We start from the raw sequence: 19,498 nt of genomic DNA on the forward strand, positions 1-19,498 counted from the left end.
TCCATTTGTCTACTGCATGGACACTCTTCCTGCCTCTAAAATAGCTCCTTTCACTTCCAGAAGGTTTCTTTTCTGCAAGTGAATACTGGAAGCTGGGGCCCTAACAAAGAAAAAGGTTATAAAATGGTGACCGTTTGCACCTGGAACCAGACACCTCCTCTAAAACTGAGCAAGTTCTCAAACATTCACTTTCAATGATATTAAAACACACCAGAATTGCTAAAACAATGAGACTGGAGAGATCCCAAAGTAAGTGGCCAGAAGCATTGCCAAATTCCTCATCTGCCATGTCGCCTTTAAAATTGTGATTTTCGCTTCAAACAGGGGTCTCAGCTTCATCTGTGAAGTGCACAAGTGGTACACTAGCTTGATAGACACCTAGGGCCAGATGTAGGTAGGTTTCCGTTTGCGAGTTGCAAATTGCGAGTCCCAGCGACTCGCAATTTGCAACTCGCAAAAGGAAATGCAGAAAGGTGTCTCAGACACCTTCTGTGACTCGCTATGGGGTCGCAAAGACCCACCTCATGAATATTTATGAGGTGGGTCGCAGTTTGCGACCCCATAGCGAGTCTAGGCACTCACGGGGATGGTGGCCTGCTGGGGACAGCAGACCACCATGTCCGTGACTGCTTTCTTAATAAAGCAGTTTTTTCTTTTCTTTTTGCAGCCCGTTTTCCTTAAAGGAAAACAAGCTACAAACCGAAAAAATACTGAAACCATTAGTTTCGTTTTTTTCAGAGTAGGCAGTGATCCATAGGACCACTGCCTGCTCTGAAAAATAATTTTTTGGGGCATTCACAAAGGTGAAGAGGTCCCCTGGGGACCCCTTCCCGTTTGCAAATGAGTTACCATCCACTTCACAAACCAACTCTACATCGCGATGCGGTCGCAAATAGGAAGGGTACACCCATTCCTATTTGCGAGTCGGAATCACATTTTGCAAGTCGGTACCGACTTGCAAAATGTGTTTCTGCATCCCGTGAGGCCTTTTGCGCCTCGCAAAAGGCGTTTTTCGCCGTTTGCGAGGTGCAAAAGGCTACCTACATCTGGCCCCTAGATATTAGGATTCCTGGTCCCAACAGGACTGACAGCATATGGGGCTCCTAGATACCCACGTATGAGTGAATAAGTGACTCTGTGAATTAGAGGGTGTCAGGTGTGAGCAGGATGCATACTTCTGCCATAAAACTGTCATACCTTCATTTCCAGTGTGTCTTAGTTATCCATTAAGAGTTGATGTTGTAAGTGTGTTTGGGTAAGCAAGATTAAAATGAAGAATGTTATTTTTCTATATCACCCATGCTAATGAATCAGCAATATGTCTGTTAGTCAACTTCATCATTAGCTCACTAGGGGCTGTCATGTAGTAGCACCGAACAAATCCTCAAAACACAAGTAAATTCACCAGAAAGAGCAGTTGGAAAATCTGAAAGAAAATCTGAATATAATATGCAAAAGAAATGTCAGAATGCTACAATGACAATAGAGAAAAACACAAGACCAGGTTGAAATAATGTGATACAGAGACAATTCAATACCTAAAAGATATCCATTTATTTAAATAACCAAGAATTTAATTTTTTTATAAATCAGATGCTAATACTTCAATTGCAGAACTATTGAAAATGTACTATGAATTCCAGCAGCTAGACTGCATCCAGGTGATATCAATCAAACCCACAAACTCTTCAACTTAATTGCTGAATTACTGACTAAAAAAGTCAAATATCTTGAATTCAACTTCTTTTATGTATCTACATATGTGGTATTTTTTAGCGCAAACCTAGTCAAAAGCAGTGCAGTGCTATACCGTGTCAGAGAAAAAGACAGTCAACAAGTGATTGAAGAGCTACCTAGGGTCTAGAATCTGACAAATAAGCCTGTTACTGTGTTGTACGATGTAGTTTTTAAAGAGATGTATCTTCAGATCTTTCCTAAACTGGAGCTAAATTGGTGCGGTTCTCCTGGATTCAGAAATGTTGTTCCAAGTTCTGGGTACAGAGATTAAGAAGACATTTTGCTTTTTCAGTATTACAGTTTTTTTCCTCCAGTCTTCTAATGTCCTGACTGTGGATATGCAGAGAGCCGCTTGAAATAGTGCTTGTCAGCCAGATATGCAGGGGTGGTAGTTTCGATGGCTAGTTAAAATATGCAACTAATTTGAACAGGGCACGACCAACAAGTGGACAGCTGGAGTTCCACCACTGTAGGGATGATTTGCTCATATTTCTCAGACCTTGGATGAAACATGCTGTGTAATGTTCAATATTCTTAAGGGGGGCAGTATGGAGACTTCAAGGCCATGGCACAAGGCATTATCATCATCTACATGCAAGAATACAAAGATTGTAAAAGCTATTTTGAAATCACTTTCTGGGATGAGTGGTTTTACTTTCTTTGATAGAATGAACTGGTACAAAGTTTATATTATTTTCCTTGACAATGTAAAGGTGAGGATGCCATTTTTAGAGAATCCAAATGACCTGGCTTAGTGTGAAAGCCATGTAATTGAGCCAGGTTTGACTAATGGCTACTTGTTCTTGCACAATAGCAGGAATTCTGTCTGGTAGTGCTGAAGATCAAGTAGGTCTTGGACATCCTAGTCTGATGGAGAGGCAAGCACTGCTTCTGGTGGGTATCTAGAGCAGTGGCGATTTCAGGTAGGCCTGTGTATCATCAGCATATTGGTGAATTTGAATGCTGCTATTAGTGTTAGTGTTAGTGAGGAGGCTCCATGTAGATCATAAACATGTCAGAAACAGGATGGAGGTTCTGCAGTTGATATAGATTTTCAGGGGGCTGTAGGTACCCATGTGAAAGCACTGGTTTCATTTCGATAAGTAAGAGGAGAAGGAGAACCAGTTCAGGTTTATGCCAGTAAATCCCATTAGGGATTTCAAGGTGGATGTGGGTGGCTGATCCGCAGTGTCAGTGGCATGTGAAATGCCCTGCAGTATCAGGAGGGAGGGTCATTTTTATCTGTGGTCACAGGGGCATCTACAATCTGCCAGGTAGATACCTCATGTGTGCAGCATGATTTGATGCCAGGTAAGTTGTTGTGCAGCAGTTGGTTGGCAATGATGTGATCTCAAATTAAGCATGTCATTTTTTTAAATATTGGCAATAAAAGGTAGGTGAGTGACAGGTGGTAATTTCCTATCAAAAGCAGATACTAGCGTTGGCAATCCAGCCATATCACACCAACAGCAGCACAGAATCTTAGCTTTGTTTTTTTAACCTACTATCCGTAAAAGAACCAAAAACAATAAGTATGTCCATCAACATTGCTACATCGTCTGCTGATTCATGTCCCATGTACATTCAGGAACATTCTTTAAAATATCTTTGCATCCATACTGACCATATCAATCATCAATGTCTCACTAGCATCAGGAAAATCCCCAAGTGATCCTATATCAATCCAATTTTTAAAATGAACCAACCAAATTATGAACCTAAATTAAACAGAACATTTTGGTCAAATCTGATTGAAAACACAACATTGCTCTAAATTTCTGAATTGTTGAGTATAAGTTTCTCTATGACCAACAAAATGGAATGACTGGAATGTGGGAAGACGTCAAAAACATTGTAGTTTCTGAAGAGTCAATGTCCTACTTCTACTTGACCACTACTCAGTTTCTGATACTGTGAACCATCAATTACTATTTAAAAGACTTAACAATACTAGAGTTCAGGGTACTGCACTACAATAGATACAATAATACCTCACTAAACAAACACAAAACATGTTACAACTTCCATTGCTGTCATCACCACGGTCATATAGTATAGGTGTCCCTCAAGGTTCAACAATTGTGCCATTTCTTTTCCACGTATATCTGACCCCTTTCCCTGAGCTAATAAACTCCTTTTACTAAACGTCTTACAACGATGCCCATTACGCCAAGATTACCAATCAATCATTAAATAAATCTTCATTTGGTTTAGCATAAAACCATATAGATTAAAATAAACAATACATATCACACTATCAGAATAAAATAAATCTGATTACAACATTGATTAATTTAACATTATTATAAAGATTAATCCATTAATCCATTAGGAAAACAAATCATTGCAGAACAAAGCATTTGCAAGTAAGTTAAGAGACGTGTATATTGCACAAATTAAGGTCTTTGAGTAAAGGTACGAAATACTGACTGTAATTCTGAATTAAAAAACAGACAAAATACAGATGTAAATTGACCTGAGAGGTTTCATTATTGCATGGCAAAAGGTGGTAATCCCCAGAGTGGACGCAATCCTTGGAAAAGCTCATAAGGATGTGCTCAATGTTTAGTCTGAACCACAATAATAGGGTCTGGGTCTTAAATTATGCAATGATGTAAGTTACAACGCTATTGCTGGAACAGTTTCAAAAATATGTATGACCAGAGAGTTTTATAACTGTGATTCCTGTCTGGGCACGCTGTAGCTTCAACAAAGTAGATATGGCCCAAAATACACTGTATTGTGTGATGACAAAACGGTAAAAAAGCTAATGAAATCTCTGCACGCTACCAAAGAGTTTCATAAGTAAGTTAGTCTTGTGATGAGCAAGACCCTATCTAAGGACAACAGTCCTCTAAAATTGCTCGATTTAGTATGGTCTCTGTTTTGGACCCTCAGAAGTCCAAAAAATAGGGGTTGTACCAGAATAGCATCAGGCAAGTAGCCTTGTCACAGTTCTTCATGACCTATGTTGTTGAAGCAGTGATGAGGACCTGCTAGCAAGCATCGAAAAAAGCTTTTTTTCTGAACTTCCGAGTAAGTGAGCATCATTTGTTACTAGGTATTTGGTTTGTAATTCTCAAAATGGTCATTAGGGGCTTTGAACTTATTCTAGATGAAAAATCTAAAAGTTCCCCAGTTGACTTAACAGATTGCTGTCTTTTTACAGGTAGTCGATTATGCCATTAAATGTGGGAATTAAAAATTATACCTAGATTGAGGAAACCATTAGTCTCACAAATAACTTTCTCTTTAATCAAGTATGATCTAAAATTCATAGAATTTGGCCCACACACCAAAATAAATGTTCTTGACAAGTTAGTAGATAAATCCAGCTAATACATAAAATCAACAAGCCAAACCAGAAGTGTATTTAAGCTGTTTGTTGTTCTTGCTAACAGAACTGCATTGTCAGCATAGCAATACAGGGATCAAACATGAGCCAAGTAAGGGCATGTTTTACTTTGTTTGGCCAGAATTCAACCTAGCCCATTGATGAATAAAATGAAAAGTAAAGGTGCTAAAATACAACCTATTTAGGTCAAAGGAGTATGTGCATTCATCCCAGCACCATAACTCAACCTGGCAGTAATATGCCTATGAAACTCTTGTAGAAATTTACAATAACTTCATCTACACCATCACAATAACTAATGGACCATAATTTGGATCTATTAACCCTTTCAAAGGCAGAATCCAGGTCCATAAAAGTCAAGTAGATGGATTCATGCCTAGCAGTTTAATACACATTTATACATTGATCTATAGTCCTTTCTATAGTTCAAGCCGAGTGAAAACCATACTGTAGTTTAGATATCATCTTATTTACAGAAGTCGATTGTGACAACTTACCCATCAATACTTGTCCTGTAATTTTGGTAATAGAATTGGTCAAGGAGATTGGCTTGTAACACATAGGGTACAAGTGTTTTTGCAAAACCAGCATTCTAATAGTCTAAACCAGGTTTGGGAAAGCTTAACAAATTAACACTATTTACTATACTAATAATAATTAAGGCCCACAATTCAACCGAGTATTTATACACATCAAGAGGCTCCCTATCCTACCCTCTTGTCTTTCTTCTCGGATTGTTGACAAATAACTTCTACCACATCGACGAAGGCAAACACAAATGGGGCAGCAAGTAAATGGACAGAGGTCATTAAGGAGTCGGCAGTCAGTTCATAAATACTATGGGATACTAAATAAATTATAGTGAAAGTACTTAAAAACTTTTGGATACTAAAATTATACTGACATCCAGATTATTCTAAACCTGGAAAAACATTCACACACTTTTAACATCTGTCCTTACTGAATGCCTGCAGGGAGTTGACACGTGGATGCTAAAGAATCAACTCAAAATAAACCTGTCTGAAACTGAGGTGCTATCCACATAATTATGAATTAGCCACATCCCAACCAACGCCTGGCATAAGGAATTTGGATATTACTAGCAAATCAACACAAATAAATAACCTGTGTGTGACAGTCTATTTCAGGCCCCCAGTTAAAAGTATGTGCAACAATGTGATGTTCTTCATCTGTGTTCTTCATCTGTGTTCTTCTTTCTCCTCTGCACCCCGACGTGCGTGTTCATTCTTCTTTCTTCAACTGTGTTCTTCTCTGCACCCCGTCCTGCGTGTTGTTTCTCCTTCTGTGTTCTTCTTCTGTGTTCTTCATCTGTGTTCTTCATCTGTGTTCTTCTTTCTCCTCTTCTTCTTGACTCCTCTCTCTTCTCTCTTGACTCTTCTCTCCTCTTCTTCTTTACTCTTCTTCTTGACTCTTCTCTCTTCTGTTCTTGACTCTTCTCTCTTCTCTTCTTCTGTTCTTCCTTACTCCCCTCCACCTCAGTAAACCCCCCTCCCCTATCTTTTCTCCCCTCCCCTCTACCTGACCCCCTCCACCCTCCGCTTTCCTGCCGCCACCTCCTGCTCGGCCCGCCCCCCCTGCTCCCATTCGTTGCCCCCCTCCCGCCCCCAGCTGACCCCTCCTCCCCCTCCCTCTTATGGCAGCCGCTGCGCGGTCGCGCCACTGGCGTGCCAAAGGCGCCCCAAAAGCAAGCCCGTCTGCGCCCGTCCACGCCTGGACCGCGCCCAGCGCCACGACCCCTGGCCCCCAGAACCCCCAAACCCCACAGCACCGCTACGACCCCAACACCCTCCACGCCCTCAACCCGGGGCGCTCCAGTACCTGCTTCCAAGCCAACCCTAAACGCACCGATGGACCCTTCGCATGCCTCACCTGCAAACTCACCTTCCACCGCGAAACCACCCCGCCCGCCAGCCCACTTGCTAAAAACCACGTCAAATGCATCCAGATCAACGCACGCTCTGTCCACAAGCACAACGTTGAACTATGGGACCTCCTGGACTCCACCGCACCGGACGTCGCCTTCATCACTGAGACCTGGATGAACGCCTCTTCGGCCCCTGACATCGCCATAGCCATCCCCGACGGCTACAAGATCTCCAGGAGAGACCGCACCAACCAAGTTGGTGGAGGAATCGCCATCGTCTTCAAGGACTCCATCAACGTCACCACCTCCACCGAAGACACCCCCCTCGCCGCCGAACACCTGCACTTCCAGATCCACACGACCCCAGGACCACCCTCAAAGGAACTCTCATCTACAGACCCCCTGGACCACGCGCCCTCTTCAGCGACTGTATCACTGACTTCATCTCCCCGCACGCCATTGCCTCGCCGGATTACATCCTCCTCGGAGACCTCAACTTCCACCTGGAACAGAACAACGACCCCAACACCACCGCCCTGCTTGACAACCTCGCCAACCTCGGTCTCAAGCAACTGGTGAACACCCCCACCCACATCGCTGGACACACGCTCGACCCCATCTTCTCCGCCAGCTACCACGTATCCTTCAGCCACTCCTCCGTAATACACTGGACCGACCACAGATGTGTCCACTTCACCTTCCGACGCGAGACTCGCCACCTCCGCACACAACCCATCACACGCAGACATTGGAACAAAATCCCCGCGGAACAGCTTCTCTCCACTCTCAGCGACAACCAACCCACCTTCTCCACCGACCCCAACGACGCAGCCCTCAGCCTCACGCATTGGATTACCAACTGCGCAGACAACCTCGCACCCCTCAGACGTCTTTGGTTCACAGACACCCTCAAGGAATCTAAAAAAACCTGCTGCACCCTCGAGAAAGCCTGGCGCAAGGACCACACCGCTGAAAACATGTCTGCCCTCAAAAACGCCACCCGCGAACACCACCAACTGATCCGCACCACCAAAAGTACTTCCTACACAGACAGACTGGACAAGAACACTCACAACAGCAAAGAACTCTTCAACATTGTCAAAGAGCTCTCCAATCCTAACACCAACGCCAACGCCATCACGCCCTCACAAGAACTCTGCAACTCCCTCTACACCTTCTTCCATCGTAAGATCACCGACCTACACAACAGCTTCGGACACCAGACACAGCCAACCACCACAGAACCTACAACCCCAGCCATCACCCTCAACGCCTGGACTCACATCAGCACGGAAGAGACCAAAGCTACCATAAACTCCATCCACTTCGGTGCCCCCTCGGACCCCTGCCCACACTTCATCTTCAACAAAGCCAACGACATCATCGCCCCGCATCTCCAGACCATCATCAACAGCTCGTTTGCTTCTGCTACCTTCCCCGAGAGCTGGAAACACGCAGAAGTCAACACCCTACTGAAGAAACCTACGGCGGACCCCAGCGACCTGAAGAACTTCCGCCCCATCTCGCTCCTCCCTTTCCCTGCCAAAGTCATAGAGAAGACCGTCAACAAGCAACTTACCAACTTCCTTGAAGACAACAACCTACTCGACCCCTCTCAGTCTGGATTCCGAGTCAATCACAGCACAGAAACCACCCTCATCTCAGTCACAGACTACATCAGAACTCTGATGGACAACGGAGAAACAGTCGCCCTCATCCTCCTCGACCTCTCGGCTGCCTTCAACACCATCTGCCACCAAACCCTAATATCCCGCCTCTGCTCCACCGGTATCCAAGGACAGGCCCTGGACTAGATCACCTCCTTCCTCTCCAACCACTCCCAAAGAATCTACCTCCCACCGTTCCGCTCAGACCCCACTGAGATCATCTGCGGCGTCCCACAAGGCTACTCACTCTGCCCGACTCTCTTCAATGTCTACATGAGCCCCCTCGCTGACATCGTACGCAAACATAACATCAACATCACCTCCTATGCCGACGACACTCAGCTGATACTTTCCCTCACCAAGGACCCCACCAGCGCCAAGACCAACCTGCAAGATGGACTGAAAGACGTTGCAGAATGGATGAAAATCAGCCGTCTGAAACTGAACTCAGACAAAACGGAAGTCCTCATTCTCGGAAACACCCCATCCACCTGGGACGACTCCTGGTGGCCAACGGCCCTTGGCACCGCACCAACCCCCTCAGACCACGCACGCAACCTCGGATTCATCCTGGACCCACTTCTCACCATGACCAAACAAGTCAACGCTGTATCATCTTCCTGCTTCCTCACCCTCCGCATGCTCCGAAAGATCTTCCGTTGGATCCCCGCCAACACCAGAAAGACTGTGACCCACGCCCTCGTCACGAGCCGCCTGGACTACGGTAACACCCTATACGCAGGAACCACAGCTAAACTCCAGAAACGTCTGCAGCGAATACAAAACGTCTCCGCCCGCCTCGTCGTCGACATACCCCGCAACAGCCACATCTCCGCCCACCTGAGACACCTGCACTGGCTTCCCGTCAACAAAAGGATCACCTTCCGGCTCCTCACCCACGCACACAAAGCCCTCCACAACAAGGGACCCGATTACCTCAACCGTCGCCTCAGTTTCTACACGCCCACCCGCCAACTTCGCTCCGCCAACCTCGCACTCGCTGCCGTCCCTCGCATCCGCCACACCACGGCAGGTGGGAAATCCTTCTCCTACCTGGTAGCAAAGACATGGAATTCCCTCCCCACCAACCTCAGGACCACCCAGGACCACCTTGCATTCCGGAGGCAACTTAAGACCTGGCTCTATGAGCAGCAGTAATCCCCCTCCCCCTCCCCCTAGCGCCTTGAGACCCTCACGGGTGAGTAGCGCGCTTTATAAATGTTGTTGATTTGATTTGTGATAAAAAGCACCTTGAACATCAAAGATTGATTCCCTACCTGGGCTATACCCACAGGGTAAACACTCAACACTCTTTGTGCTGTCAAGACAGGAATACTCTAAGGGACTCCAAGTTAGGCTTTCAAAATATTAAATTATTATTCAATAACATCTTAGTGAGTCCTGAACTCCATCGGAAGATAAGTATTCAGCCAGAAAAGATGTGGCCATGTTACTTCCGCTCACAGGCCCTGCTTTGTTTACTAGTGGCAAGAAGAATATCCCTAAAGGCCTCTGCTTCACCTACAATACAGGAATAATTTTCCTACAATCTAAATCCTAATCCTTCATCAAAAAGAGGAATCTCAGATCTACAATGGGACCATTACTAATCATTACTATCAGAAAAGCCAGGTAGAGGATTGCTCATTCTCCTTACACAGTAAGGATATTCAGCAATCATTTATAATCCAAAAAGGAAATACAAACTAGGCCTGGTCAAAATTTACACAATTTCCTTTGCAGAAATTATGCAAAATGGCTAAAAAAAAACAAAAATATTATGCGTAAACAAACAAAATTCAGGATTCCTCATTTTGCACTACCGTTTATCGTGAAATGTGTCCTTGCACTCATTTTTGGAGATAGGATGCATTTTATGCTAAATAATAGTGAAAAATTGCACATGGCACATACTAAAGCCAGGTGTGTTCAAATCTTTTGTGCTCTTCCCGCGCTCCCTCAACAGAATTGTTACATGACCGAAGTTTCAATTATGTGAGCTGGCACCATAGTGAAATCCTAAGCATTTTGAATAACAGTTGTAATATGAAATACCAGAAATTACATGATATGATGCAGGCATGAATGAAATTTAACTGAGGGCTAATAAAAACATGTTTTTTCTCAAAATTAGACTCAAACTCATGACTTTGCATAAAGTCATCTAATTATACTTCCTGTAAAACAGCAGCTAGAGCTGGGTATTGCCACTCCAGAATATTAAGGTGGTCATTACAATCCTGGCGGTCGGTGTTAAAGCGGTGGTAAAACCGCCAACAGGCCGGCGTAAAAAGAATTGGATTCACGACCGTGGCGGAAACCGCCAACATAGACAGCCACTTTAATACTCCGACTGCCAAGGCGGTACAAACAAACACCGTGGTGGTAACCTCAAACAGACAGGCGAAGGACAATGTACCGCCCACAGACTTACAACAGTGCAATCCGCCACCTTTTCTGGGGCGGATTCACCGCGAACAAAAACACGGCGGAAACAGGACTTGGAAGGGAAAACGCTCACCTCTACACACCCCACGAGGAATCAGGACGCCATGGAGCCCGAGCTCCAGATACTGCCAGCCTTTATCTACTGCTTCACTACCAGGAACAACAAAGACAGCGGCGAAGACCATGGTGAGTACTGCACCTACCACACAGGGGAGGGGGGAGGGAAGAAAGAGTGACACACACACGCAACACGCACACCCCCACCCTCACCCAAGACAACACACACACTAATACATCATGATACATTACAGTTACACCCCCCACCCCCCCTGGAAGAATGCAAGGACAAAAGGAAATTAGTCGAATGATTGTAATATATTCAAATACATGAATCAAAAGTATATACATATATAAAGATATTCACACTATAAACAAATATATACACCAAGAATAAAAGTCCAAGGGATTCCACCATCATAGTCCGTGGACCACTGGGCCCAAAATGCATGGGCGAGGCCCACACTCAATACCTGAACAAGACTGAGAGAACACTGCTGGGGCATCAGATAGAAATGAAACACGCACCTCAGTGGGAAGGGAGGGGGGGCACCTCAGCCGGATGAGTGCACAACACCAGATCCACGAGGGGGCTCCATGCCCACTGCTTTATCCTGGGGAGTGAAAAGCCACAGTCTCTCAAGTCTCTCCAGTGGGTGGGTTGCCCACTGCTTTATCCTGGGGAGTGCAAAGCCACAGTCTCTCAAGTCTCTCCAGTGGGTGGTTTGTGCATTGCTTTATCCAGGGGATTGCAAAGTCACAGGCTCTCAAGTCTCTCCAGTGGGTGGTTTGCCCACTGCTTTATCCGGCGGAGTGCAAAGCCACAGTCTCTCAAGTGGATAACAGTCTCCACTGGTTCTGGAGGGGACTTTGTGCCCAGAGTGCTTCATCCTGCCAAGGACTCAGATAGTGGATGTCATTCTCCATTGGTTCTGGAGGGGGCTTTGTGCCCAGAGTGCTTCATCCTGCCAAGGACTCAGGTAGTGGATGCCTTTCTCCACTGGTTCTGGGGAGGGGCTTTGTGATCAGAGTGCTTCATCCTGCCAAGGACTCAGGTTGTGGATGGATCTCTCCACTGGTTCTGGAGGGGGCTTTGTGCCCAGAGTGCTTCATCCTGCCAAGGACTCAGGTAGTGGATGTCATTCCCCACTGTTTCTAGAGGGGGCTTTGTGCCCAGAGTGCTTCATCCTGCCAAGGACTCAGGTAGTGGATGTCATTCTCCACTGGTTCTGGAGGGGGCTTTGTGCCCAGAGTGCTTCATCCTGCCAAGGACTCAGGTAGTGGATGCCTTTCTCCACTGGTTCGGGAGGGGGCTTTGTGCCCAGAGTGCTTCATCCTGCCAAGGGCTGAGGTAGTGGATGTCATTCTCCACTGGTTCTGCCCATAGTGCTTCATCCTGTTTGTGGCAGCCTCAGTAGCGGTGGAATCTTTGGCGCTCACTGGCCTGTGGTGCTTGTTGCGGCGGAGTCCTGTTCAGCGGTGCTGGTGGCGGCGGTGTCCTGTTCAGCGGTGCTGGTGGCGGTGGTGTCCTTGGCAGAGGTGCTGGTGGCGGCGGTGTCCTTGGCAGCGGTGCTGGTGGCAGCGGTGTCCTTGGCAGCTATGCTGGTGGCGGCTGTGTCCTTGGCAGCAGTGCTGGTGGTGGCGGTGTCCTGTTCAGCGGTGCTGGTGGCGGCTGTGTCCTTGGCAGCGGTGCTGGTGGCGGCGGCGGTGTCCTTGGCAGCAGTGCTGGTGGCGGCGATGTCCTTGGCAGCAGTGCTGGTGGCGGCGGTGTCCTGTTCAGCGGTGCTGGTGGCGGCTGTGTCCTTGGCAGCGGTGCTGGTGGCGGCGGCGGTGTCCTTGGCAGCAGTGCTGGTGGCGGCGGTGTCCTTGGCAGCGGTGCTGGTGGCGGCGGTGTCCTGTTCAGTGGTGCTGGTGGCGGCAGTGTCCTGGGCAGCAGTGCTGGTGGCGCGGTGTCCTTGGCAGCGGTGCTTGTTCCGGTTTTGTCCGCCATGCAGGTTTTCCCAGACTTGCCGGTTTTACTGTGCCACTTCCCCACCTTGGATGGTGGCACAGCTGTCTCCACACTCCCAACTGTCCCTCTGGGAGTGGCTTTGGTGGCAGATTTCTTTCCTCTCTCCCGCCGGGCACTGGCCAACTTTTTCTGCTTTTGAGGTGGGGGACTGTCCGTGCTCTGGCTCCTTGCCACACTGACTGCCCTGCTGCCTGGCACACTCCAGAAGCCGGTTACTACTGGCACCACTGTTACCGCAGATGTTGTGGCTGAGGCGCTGGGTTGGGACCTGGAGAGGTGGGCCCTAGCAGACTGAAGGGGTGGGGGAGGTGAGGGAAGGAGGTCAAGATTGGACAGGAAAAGCTTTTGGGGCACACTGGGACGGGTAGATGGAGGGGGTTTGGGAGTGAAGGAAGAGGTAGTGGTTGTAGGAGGTGTACATTTCCTGACTTTGGGTGAAGGTGCATGGGCTGGAGGCTGTTGTGAGGTGGATGGCTGTTGGGTGGGTGTGTGGCTGCGTTTGTGTACTTTGGGAGGTGGGCTCACAGACACACTGGGAGAGGACACAGGGGATGTGTGAATGGTAGTTGGGGTGGTGACTGCACGTGAGCGGGGTGTGGTGGTGGGTGTTCTGGTGATGGAGGTAGTGGCTGAAGATGTAGTGCATGCATGTGTGAGTGGAGACGAGATAGGGAGGGAGGAGGGAGATGAGGAGGAGGGGGAAACTGTGGAGGCAGTGGATGTTGGTATGTCTGCATGTGTTTGATGCTTGCGTGAGTGCCTGTGGGATGTGTGGTGCTTATGTTTGCCTGAGCTTCCCTTGTGTGTTGACATGTGTGCATGCTGGTCTGATGGTGTGATTGGGATAGGCTGAGGTACAGGGGTTTGGGTCTGGGTGGAGGAAGTTGGAGGGGGGAGGCTAGAGACAGGCACAATGGCTGCCATCAGTGCTGAGGCCAGAGTCTGAAAAGCTCGCTGTTGGACTGCCTGACCAGAATGAATGCCTTCCAGGTATGCATTGGTTTGTTGCAACTGCCTCTCTACAACCTGGATGGCATTCAAAATGCTAGACTGCCCAACAGTGAGGTACCTGAGAAGGTCAATGGCCTCCTCACTGAGGGCAGCAGGGGTGACTGGGGCAGGGGCTGAGGTGCCTGGGGCGAAGGAGATGCCCATGCTCCTGGGTGAGCGGCCACAGGGCAAATGCTGAGGGGCTGCTGGGAGGGCGGTGCTGGTAGGGGGTGTGGTGGCTGTACCTGTAGATGTGGGGGACACAGATGGGCCCACCACCGCAAAGGAGCTCCCATCAGAGGAGGAGTCCGTATCGCTGGTCTCAGCTCCTGTCCCCGCCGTGGAGCTCCCCTCGCCCTCCGTCCCACTGGTGAATTCAGACTCCGTTGTGTCGCCCTCCAGGGCCATGTGGGATGCAGCTTCCTCCTGCTCTGGTGCCACTGCTCCTCCGCCTGATGATGCTAATGCACACAGGAACAGGGAGGCCACAAAAAGGGGAGGGCAGACAGAAGAAAGACATGTTGAGTGCAGGTAATACTGCTACCGCTGGCGGACATAACAGACATAGAAGCCCCCTGAACTATGCTGTGCACTTGGAGTTCCCTAATCAATCACAGGGACACGGGTTACAAGGCTATGCCCGATTGCTGCACACATGGATGTCACAAGAGCCTGACTAGGTGTAGTTGGCTCTGTACACAGGTGGGGTGGGGTGCCACAGGGCCTGCCTGCACAAGGGACCTTGCCTATTAAACTCACCCTGGCCAAGGGGAACCCACAGCCCACAGCCCACCTCCCCCACCCAGACACCTACAATGCGCGCTGAATCAGATGAATGAGAGTGTACTCACCCCCTTGTGGCTGCTGTGATGCCCTCAAACGCCCATCTAACTCCAGGTACGCCACCGCCAGCTGGGCCTCCGCCGTCTTCTTGCTCCAGTGGCGAATGTCCTCCCATCTTTTCCGGCAGTGGGTGCTCCGTCTGTGGTAGACCCCCAGGGTCCGGACTTCCTTGGAGATGGCACGCGAAATATCCTTCTTCTGGTGGTCCGCACCGTCACAGTCATTGGCCCGCATCCCTACCCTTGCCATGACGCACGTGCACTCACCGTAGTTTCATGCACGCCTCATTCTCCCCCCCATCTTTCATCCACACCACTCCAAACAGCCATTGCCTATACAGCATACTCACAGTGTACTCACCTGTTTGTCTGGAGGACCGTAGAGTAGCGTGTACTGGGGGAGGACCCCATCCACTAGTTTCTCCAACTCCTCCATGCTGATGGCAGGGGCCCTTTCTCCAGACACACGAGCCATTGTCTCTTCCAGACTGAGGTCACAGCAGCACTTGCATTGTAGGTCCCCTCCTGTCAAAGATCAGGTATCAAGTGATTAAACAGAGAGACAATCGCGGTCACGTCCGCGGCGGTGCATACCGTCACCGCCGGCTTACATCGTCATTGGCTCCTGGAACCCATAGGTTTCAATGTTAATCAATGCAGGATTGCGCCGCGGTCTTCGACCGCCTATGGCGATGGCGTACAACGCCAGCGCAGACACCTCATATCCCCTTGTCCTACTTTACAGGTCAGGCAGCCGCCATTTCAGGGGCCCATATGGCATTATTTTGGACTGCATCACACATATCTAGACCTTGCTTAAACACTAATACAGCCATATGTCGATTTGCAAACATTTTTCGATTAAGTTGTGTTTACGTACCTCAGAGTTGGTTGACTCTCTGCTCGCTGTTCTCCTCCATAGGCAACGTCCGCAGGGGCAGGTGAGGAGATGGCGGCATCCTCTGGTATACAGACCGCTGGTGGACCTGTCGACAATGGAGGAGCGACATGTGATCATCACCTACAGACTTGATCGTACCAGGAATCCCCCCTCTTGTGCAGGTGCTGTCAGTACTCCATTTCCTAGCAAGTGGGTCTTTTCAAACAACAGTGGCGATAGTATCAGGGATGTCCCAGTCTATGTTTTCCAAGTGTTGCCTGCCATGCTGAAACACATGCGGAGCTACATCGTTTTCCACAAGTGGAGGATTTGCCTACAGTGAAAGGTGACTTCTATGCCCTGGGACATATCCCCAAAATCATAGGTGCCATTGATGGGACACATGTGGCCCTGGTCCCCCCACGCATGAGTGAACAGGTGTACAGAAACCGGAAGAGTTACCATTCGATGAATGTGCAGATGGTGTGTTTGGCCGACCAGTACATCTCCCATGTGAATGCCAAATTTCCTGGGTCAGTGCATGACGCTTACATTCTGAGGAATAGCAGCATCCCTTATGTGATGGGGCAACTCCAGAGGCACCGTGTGTGGCTATTAGGTGAGGACATGGACCCTATACAGTGTGAATAGGTGTCTGGGTCTGGGAATGTCCCTATGAGTTAGTGTGTGTCTAACAGTTGTCCCTCACCATTTGCAGGTGACTCTGGTTATCCCAACCTGTCATGGCTACTGACCCCTGTGAGGAATCCCAGGACAAGGGCAGAGAAACGCTACAATGAGGCCCATGGGCGAACTAGGAGGATTATAGAGAGGACCTTCGGCCTCCTGAAGGCCAGGTTCCGGTGCCTCCCTATGACAGGTGTTTCCCTATTCTACTCACCAAAGAAGGTATGCCAGATCATCGTGGCCTGCTGTATGCTTCACAACTTGGCTTTGTGGCGACAGGTGCCTTTTCTGTAGGAGGATGGTCCAGATGGAGGTGTTGTGGCAGCTTTGGAGCCTGTGGACAGTGAAGACGAGGAAGCAGAAGAAGAGGACATAGACAACAGGAACACAGTGATCCACCAATACTTCCAGTGAGACACAGGTAAGAAGACAACACTGCCTGCTACATCTGTTTTAATTCTACTACCTCTCATCTGTCTGTCATTTTCACCCAGTGTATGGTCACTGAGTTGTCACTTTCAGTTACGATTTCACAGATGTGGGTCCCACTGTGTGGCATCTGCTTTGTTTCCGCATGGACTAGAGCTGTGTGGCATAGGTGTGTTGACAATACAATGGACATTGCTATTTCCCTCAGTTATTGTAAATACACAATTGTGAAAGCACAGACTGACTCCAGATAGTTTTGTGATTTAAGGGTGTTTATTTAAGTGCTAAATAGTGGAGGGGGTTGTAAAATGGACAGGGGTGATGGTGGAGAAATGTCCATGGCAGAGTCCAGTCTATTAGTCTCACAGGTGCATTGTCCAAAGGGGCATAGGAAGTGGAGCTGGGGCAGTTTAAGGATGGACAGGGTGACAAAGTGGGACAGAAGGATGACATTCAGGGTGGTCTCATTTCTTGGCGGGAGTCTTGGCATTGTTCTCTGTCTTTGTCCTGGATCTCAGGGACCGCTTGTGGGGTTGTTCTCCATCTGCAGGGGGTGGGGTGCTGGTGTCATGGTCCTGTGCCTCCTGTCCACTATCACCGGCGGAGGTGGTGGGCAGTTAATCGTCCAGGCTAGTGTCAGGGGCCCCTTGTTGTGCCACAGTGTCCCTCCTGGTGTTGACGAGTTCCTTCAGCACCCCTACAATGGTGCCCAGGGTGGAATTTATGGATTTTAGTTCCTCCCTGAAGCCCAGATACTGTTCCTCCTGCAGCCGCTGGGTCTCCTGAAACTTGGCCAGTACCGTTGCCATCGTCTCCTGGGAATGGTGGTAGGCTCCCATGATGTTGGAGAGGGCCTCGTGGAGAGTGGGTTCCCTGGGTCTGTCCTCCCCCTGTCGCACAGCAGCCCTCCCAGTTCCCCTCTGTCCCCTGAACCGTGTGCCCACTGCTCCCAGGTCCCTGTTGTTGTTGGTGTGGTGGGTTAGCCTGGGTTCCCTATAGTGGTGGACACACTGCTGATTGACGTGTCCTGGGGACAGAGGGATGGGCCCGCTGGGTGGGTGCTGTGCTAGTGTTTCGAGAGGGGGGAGGCTCTGTAGTGGCCTGTGCGAGTGTGAGGGAACCAACTGTCCCGAGGTCCCAGATGGGCCGGGCTGGTCATCTAGATCCAGTTGGACAGAGCTGCTGTCATCACTGTGGGTCTCTTCTGTGGGTGGAGTTGACATGTCTGGACCATCCTGTCCGGTGACGTTGGGTAGGGGTCCTGCAGGGGTGTAAAGGCATGATTATTGCATCTGTGTGTGCCTTGGTGTGCAATGGGTGGGTGACCCTGTACCCCAGTGCTTGCATTCCTGTGTAGGACCTTGTGTGATAATGGTTTAGGGGGGTGTATGGGTATGTGCAGTGGACATGCTTTGGTGATGGGTGTCCATGCTTTGGTGTTACATGCAGGACTTGGGTTTGGGATGTGTGGTTTGTGATATTGAGATATATGTGAGGAGTTGGAGTGATGGGCGTGAGGGCGAGGGTGGGGGTATGTGATAGCATGCAGGTGGGTGGGAGATGAAGTAGTAAAAGATTTGCCTTACCAGAGTCCATTCCTCCAGCTACTCCGGCGAGGCCCTCAGGATGCAGCATAGCCAAGACCTGCTCCTCCTATGTAGTGAGCTCTGGGTTGGCGGAGGTGGGGGTCCGCTGCCAGTCTTCTGAACCGCAAGGTGGTGTCTTGAGACCACAGAACGCACCTTCCCCCGTGGGTCGTTCCACATCTTCCTGATGTCATCCCGTGTTCTTGGGTGCTGTCCCACTGCGTTGACCTTGTCCACGATTCTTCACCATAGCTCCATCTTCCTAGCTATGGTGGTGTGCTGCACCAGTGATCCGAATAGCTGTGGCTCTACCCAGATGATTTCCTCCACCATGACCCTGAGCTCCTCCTCAGAGAACCTGGGGTGTCTTTGCGGGGCCATGGGGTGGTGTGGGTGATGTGTGGGGTGGTGTGTGTTGTGATGTGTGGGGTGATATTTAGAGGTGTGTTGTGTGAGGTGCTTAGATGTTGTGTGAGTGATGGTGTAGGGTTCCTGTGGATGCTATTGTTCTTTCTGGTGGTGTCTCTCTCTGGCCTTCTGTCGCAATTGTTGACGTAAGGGTTTGTGGGTGATGTGGGTGTGTGTTTTATATTGTATTGGATGTGTGGGAGTGGTGTGTGTATGTGTATCAGGTGTGTGTATTTCGAATTGTCCACTGTGGATGTGTTTTGTAAATGTGTGTGTATTTTGAGCACAGCGGTGTGTACCGCCAATGGAATACCGCAGTTGAAAGACCGCTGCGTGGATTTGTGGGTCGTGATACTGTGGGAGTATTCCTATTGGTGTGACGGTGGAGGTTTTGTTATCGCCAGTTTATCACTGACCTTTGGTGTGGCGGACTTGTGTGGGTGTCTGGATTTTGGCGGATTCCGAGCTGTGGGTCATAATGACCGTGGTGGAATTCCACAGCCGGGGCGGTGTGTT

This window comes from Pleurodeles waltl, chromosome 3_1 (assembly GCF_031143425.1).
Source record: "Pleurodeles waltl isolate 20211129_DDA chromosome 3_1, aPleWal1.hap1.20221129, whole genome shotgun sequence".
Lineage (NCBI taxonomy): Eukaryota > Metazoa > Chordata > Amphibia > Caudata > Salamandridae > Pleurodeles > Pleurodeles waltl.